This window comes from Oncorhynchus mykiss, chromosome 27, assembly GCF_013265735.2.
Source record: "Oncorhynchus mykiss isolate Arlee chromosome 27, USDA_OmykA_1.1, whole genome shotgun sequence".
NCBI classification, from domain to species: Eukaryota; Metazoa; Chordata; class Actinopteri; order Salmoniformes; family Salmonidae; genus Oncorhynchus; species Oncorhynchus mykiss.
The window spans coordinates 44305902-44311901 of record NC_048591.1 but is presented as its reverse complement, the minus strand read 5'-3'; the positions used below and the strand labels follow the sequence as shown (position 1 = coordinate 44311901).

The window sequence follows — 6000 nt, the reverse complement described above, 5'->3', positions numbered from 1 at the left end:
AGTAGTCAGTTGGCTCAGGCACTAGGGAGAAGAGGAAGGGACAGCCCCAGTAGTCAGCTGGCTCAGGCACTAGGGAGAAGAGGAAGGGACAGCCCCAGCAGTCAGCTGGCTCAGGCACTAGGGAGAAGAGGAAGGGACAGCCCTAGTAGTCAGCTGGCTCAGGCACTAGGGAGAAGAGGAAGGGACAGCCCTAGTAGTCAGCTGGCTCAGGCACTAGGGAGAAGAGGAAGGGACAGACCCAGCAGTCAGTTGGCTCAGGCACTAAGGAGAAGAGGGAGGGACAGCCCCAGCAGTCAGTTGGCTCAGGCACTAAGGCAACACGAAGAAGAGGGAGGGACAGCCCCAGCAGTCAGCTGGCTCAGGCACTAGGGAGAAGAGGAAGGGACAGCCCTAGTAGTCAGCTGGCTCAGGCACTAGGGAGAAGAGGGAGGGACAGCCCCAGCAGTCAGTTGGCTCAGGCACTAAGGAGAAGAGGGAGGGACAGCCCCAGTAGTCAGTTGGCTCAGGCACTAAGGCAACACGAAGAAGAGGGAGGGACAGCCCCAGCAGTCAGTTGGCTCAGGCACCAGGGCAACAGGAAGAAGGGGGAGGGACGACCCCAGTAGTAAGCTGGCTCAGGCACCAGGGAGAAGAGGGAGGGACGGCCCCAATAGTCAGCTGGATCAGGCACCAGGGCAACAGAAAGAAGAGGGAGGGACAGCCCCAGCAGTCAGCTGGCTCAGGCACCAGGGCAACAGGAAGAAGAGGGAGGGACGGCCCCAGTAGTCAGCTGGCTCAGGCACCAGGGCAACAGGAAGAAGAGGGAGCAGAAGCACCAGCAGTAGTGCCACAAACATCTGCTGTTTGGATGCTGTTTGATGAGAGAGCAACTGGGGATGCAGCACTAAGGAATCCCTCAGCAGATGTCATAATGGAGGTCCGATCCTATTTGGAGGAGCCCCTCCAAAGATCTGCAGATCCTCTGAGCTGGTGGAAGAACAAGGCCTCTTATCTACCCACGGCTTACTAAAGTCATGACAGGGAGTCTGCATAGTGACCACATCCGTTCCCTCTGAGAGGGTCTTCTCGAAAACGGGACAAATAACTACTGAGAGAAGAAACCGCATCAGCCCCTCGAAAGTGAGGCAGCTTGAATTTCTGAATGAAAATCTCTCATAAAAGCAACATATGGTCAGCATTGCTGTGTGCTGTTAGTTATAACATGGTAATAAAGAAGAGAGAGAAACGAGGGACCAGTTTAATGTTTTAACTGGGATGCTGCAGTTTTGCACATTCTTATTTATTTTCCCTTTGATATGGTGAAATATTCCATTATTATGTTGTTCAGATTATATTCGTTTTGAATTGTTATATTTATATGCACGTTGTTTGCATACATTAAACAGTTATACTTTAAATGCAAATGTTTAATAGCATTATTTTTCATATCAAACCAATGCATTTTTTTAAATACATTGTGGTTAAGGTAGAGTATGATTTCATTTAATAATTTAATTTGAATTGTTTTAACACCAATCATAGTCAAATTATCGCAAACTGTTTGACTTGGAAAAAATACAAAACATTTTTTTTTTAAAGAGCCTTTTGGGAGCCAAAAGAGTCGGCTCTTTTTGGTGAACTGAACCGAACGAGCCGGTTCACTGAAAAGAGACGGATTGTCAATCACTATCAGTCGACTACTTTTGACCGGGGCCCATATGGCTATGGTCAAATGCAGGGCTTGATATTGGGAATATGGTGCCATTTGACACGGAAAAGGTGTCTGACACATCTATGTCGTCACTAGGCCTAATTTGCTCCTCTGAATTGTATATAGGCGGGCCAACAGGCGCCTCCTACCCCGTGAATAATACAGTACTGGGGTGTTGGCAGAACAGGAGGCCAGTTTCAGAACGGAACAGTCCAATGGCAACTACAGGGCGGAGTTAGAAAAGTTGCCATTCAAGGTTGAAGTGCTCCTTCCTAACGAATATGAAGTTGTCCTCGTCATTTATCACAAAGCTGCAGCGAAAGTGGCTTGATCTCGTCCTTCAGTTGAAATCTGTGTAGCTAACATAATTAGTCTATATCGTAAAGAAGTTACCCTAGGATTGTTTTTGTTTCAGCGGCAACTGCAAGGTAACAACGTTTACATTATAAATTAAAGCCCATATTATTACTTTTTTTTTTTAATTGTGAGAAATTGCTTTTTTTGTGTGTGTACGTTTTAATTTTGTAGCCAGTGCATTTTTTTCCGTACATGAAGTTACTACTAAAGTCACCGGAAGGTTAGGGCGATGCACATGATCTTGTAGGATCCGTGTTTGAGCTGATGCAACATTCAAATCAGTTGTGAGACTGGGTTGTAAAAACCGCAAAATGTATTACTAGTAAATAATACGCAGCATTTGCGCACATAACATGGAAATGACCATTGTTAATTTAGAGCAGGAAATACATGAGGAAGTTTAGTAGTAGTGTAGTACAGTTGTAGTAGTAGTAGCTGGTAACAACCACTGAATACATTTCCTTTTATAGCGCTGGACGCATGCTTCTTTCTGGGTGCTTGTCCGCATGCTTCTTTCTGGGTGCGCTCCGCGGTCCGCAGGCTGTACAATGTAACCATTTGTGCTCATCGAGCTTCCTATACACCCCATACTGATAAACAATGTACCTTTTACAATAGATCGAGGTTACAATGTTATTGTAGAGGGCTGAAGTAGGCAGCCTGTCATGTCAAGTTGACCGTCTTTTCCGTCCCAAAGCCACCACGCCATACTCATAGTTGGATTGTTCTGGCTACATACCATAGTATATATTAAAACCACCTACATTCTACTACTATTTTTGCTAGCAGCACGAACGATGAAGTGCATGTACCATGGTAACGAGGACACTTTTTTAAAATAATAGACCCGCAGTTCAAAACATTGCAAGGTGGATAACTAATTCAAAATATATAATATTTGAATCAATGACCATTTGAACAGAGCCCCACAGTGGGTGTGTAATAATAAACCCTCGCGGTCAGACAGGGACATGCTTCCAATCGTTTTTCCACGATTTCTTTTTCCAACGGGGATTTTAGAAATACTTGAAATAAGGGCTGCGTTTGGGTGTAGGTTTACCCTGGCGTGACGTGTTGATAACCGTGTAAATCTCTCTAGGATATTAGCTCTATTTACTCTCAGATTTGAAAATGTTAATTCGCATCAAAGTAGACATCATGCTGGACTACAAATACCCTGCAAGCTCCTCTTGTATGTCATCTCTAGCGGACACCTTTGATCATAGGTATTGTGTAAATGTTAAACTTGCCCAAGACAGTTCACAGAATTGTCAATTTAAGGAAATGTAGACAATTTAATTCATGACTAACTTTTAGTTCATCCAGAGATTCGTACCTTTGCCTCGATTCGGCAGTCTGGTCCGGATCATCATGGTATTTGTAGTTCTTTATGATAGCCACATTAGCAGCTAATTAGCATTACATTTTGTGGGGGGTAAATACATATATTAATACAAGTCACCTTGTTCAAGAGATATTTACATGATTATCAAAATATCACACCAGTGTAAACCTACACGAAACACAGCCCTTATTTTAAGTGTTTTCAAAAATCACCCCTATGGGAAAAAATAAATGGTTTAAAAACGTTTGGAACCATTTCCCTGTTCGATCGCTAGGTTTTATGGGTATTATTACTCCTACAGTGGTACTCTATTGAGCTTATAAGCAAATGCAAGATATGAATTATTAACTATTAAAACAAATACAATGTTCAAACTGGTATGTTGACAGTATTGGGCTTATAGTGAAAAAATATAAAATGTATTCTGACGTGAAAGTGGGGTTGGGGAATGTGGGGTTGGGGAAAGTGGGGTTGTGAAAGGGGTTGGGAATGCGGGGTTGGGAATGCGGGTTTGGGAAAGTGGGGTTGGGAATGCGCTGTAGGGTCTGTAGAATCTATATACAGTGCATTCGGTAAGTATTCAGACCCCTTCACCTTTTCCACATTTTGTTACGTTACTGCCTTATTCTAAAATTGATTAAAATACATTTTTTACCTCATCAATCTACACACAATACACCATAATGGTACAAAGAAAAAACTTGTTTTTAGTAATGTTTGCAAATGTATTAAATATAAAATACAGTGATACCTTATTTCCATAAGTATTCAGATCCTTTGCTATGAAACTGGAAATTGATCTCAGGTGCATCCTGTTTCCATTGATCATCCTTGAGATGTTTCTATAACTGGATTGGAATCCACCTGTGGTAAATTCAATTGATTGAACATGATTTGGAAAGGCACACACCTGTCTATATAAAAAGGTCCCACAGTTGACAGTGCATGTCAGAGCAGAAACCAAGCCATGAGGTTGAAGGAACTGTCCTTGGAACGCCGAGACAGGATTTTGTCGAGGCACAGATCCAGGGAAGGGTACCCCAAAACATTTCTGCAGCTTTTGAAGGTCCCCAAGAACACAGTGGCCTCCATCATTCTCCACCCAAATCCCTTTTTATAGGGAACTACTTTTGACCAGGGCCCATAGGGTAGTAGTGCACTATATAGGGCAGCTATCTGAAAGATCTGGGACAGTCAGGTGTGGGGCTAACTGACTTCTGACAGGCCAGGGGTACTGTGTACATCCCAAATGGCACCATATTCCATATATTGTAGTGCACTACTACCCTATGGGCCCTGGTCAAAAGTATTGCCCTATAAAGGGATTTGGGTGCCATTTAGGACAGGGGCAAAGGGGTTAAGTACTGACTCCCTTTAACAGACAGTTGTACCGTAACCTTCAAAACAAAAAAGAACAAGCCTAGGCTTGACTATAACACTACAGCCAGTTGGAAACAGGAAATACGACTGTGGAGTCTTAAGTATGGAGCCAGATACCTGCCAAAAGGTTGAACGTACGTATAGGTTAGGATCGTAAGAAAATCCGTACGAAATTGTTAATGATTGTAATAAAAGCCATGCGTGAAACGTGAAATTTAATCTGTGGACGTACACACACCAGGGTTAGGATTACGGACTAACATTTTAGGCTCGAACAAATCTTGTGTTGCGACTCTGACGTACACTAATACCCTTCAGAGTTTTGGCAGTTTCATCTCACCAACAAAAAAACGTACAGTCCTGGCCAAAAGTTTTAAAAATGACACAAATATTAATTTTCACAAATTCTGCTGCCTCAGTTTGTATGATGGCAATTTGCATATGTAACGGATGTGAAACGGCTAGCTTAGTTAGCGGTGGTGCTGGTGTAACGGATGTGAAACGGCTAGCTTAGTTAGCGGTGGTGCTGGTGTAACGGCTGTGAAACGGCTAGCTTAGTTAGCGGTGGTGCTGGTGTAACGGATGTGAAACGGCTAGCTTAGTTAGCGGTGGTGCGCGCTAAATAGCGTTTCAATCGGTGACGTCACTTTCTCTGAGACCTTGAAGTAGTAGTTCCCCTTGCTCTGCAAGGGCCGCGGCTCTTGTGGAGCGATGGGTAACGATGCTTCGTGGGTGACTGTTGTTGATGTGTGCAGAGGGTCCCTGGTTCGCGCCCGGGTATGGGCGAGGGGACGGTCTAAAGTTATACTGTTACACATACACTCCAGACTGTTATGAAGAGCGATCGTGTCACGCGGGACTAGGTGGGCGAAGGAATCACGCAGAGTTCCACTGGGGTAAAGTGCTCTTTACTTCGGCACACAAAACGATAAGCCCAACAATACAGTGTGCGGACAACAACGTGACAACCCAAAAAACACAGGGTGCCAAGTTTAAGAAAAGAAAATCCACCACTAACTAACATGCACACACGTAACATAAAGACAATCCCGCACAAAACAAAGGCGGGTCTACCTATTAAAAATAGGGAAGCTCATTAAACCAAACAACAGAAACACAGGTGAAACTAAAGGTGAAACTAGACAAAACAAACAGACAAACGAAAAAGGGATCGGTGGCGGCTAGTAGGACGGTGACGACGACCGCCGAGCACCGCCCGAACAGGCAG

General features: G+C 44.0%; 1 protein-coding gene across 3 annotated transcripts in view; it reads left to right on the top strand.

Annotated features, from left to right (window-relative positions):
* Positions 1–1885: 1885 nt before the first annotated feature.
* The window catches only part of LOC110507241 (high affinity cationic amino acid transporter 1), a 47052-nt gene continuing 42937 nt past the window's right edge, over positions 1886–6000 (top strand). The window contains exon 1 of one of the 3 annotated variants that reach the window (XM_036964827.1): positions 1886–2118. The gene's annotated coding sequence lies outside the window, so the exon portion shown is untranslated. The remainder of the gene's footprint in view (positions 2119–6000) is intronic. The other 2 variants (XM_036964825.1, XM_036964828.1) reach the window with 2 other exon arrangements.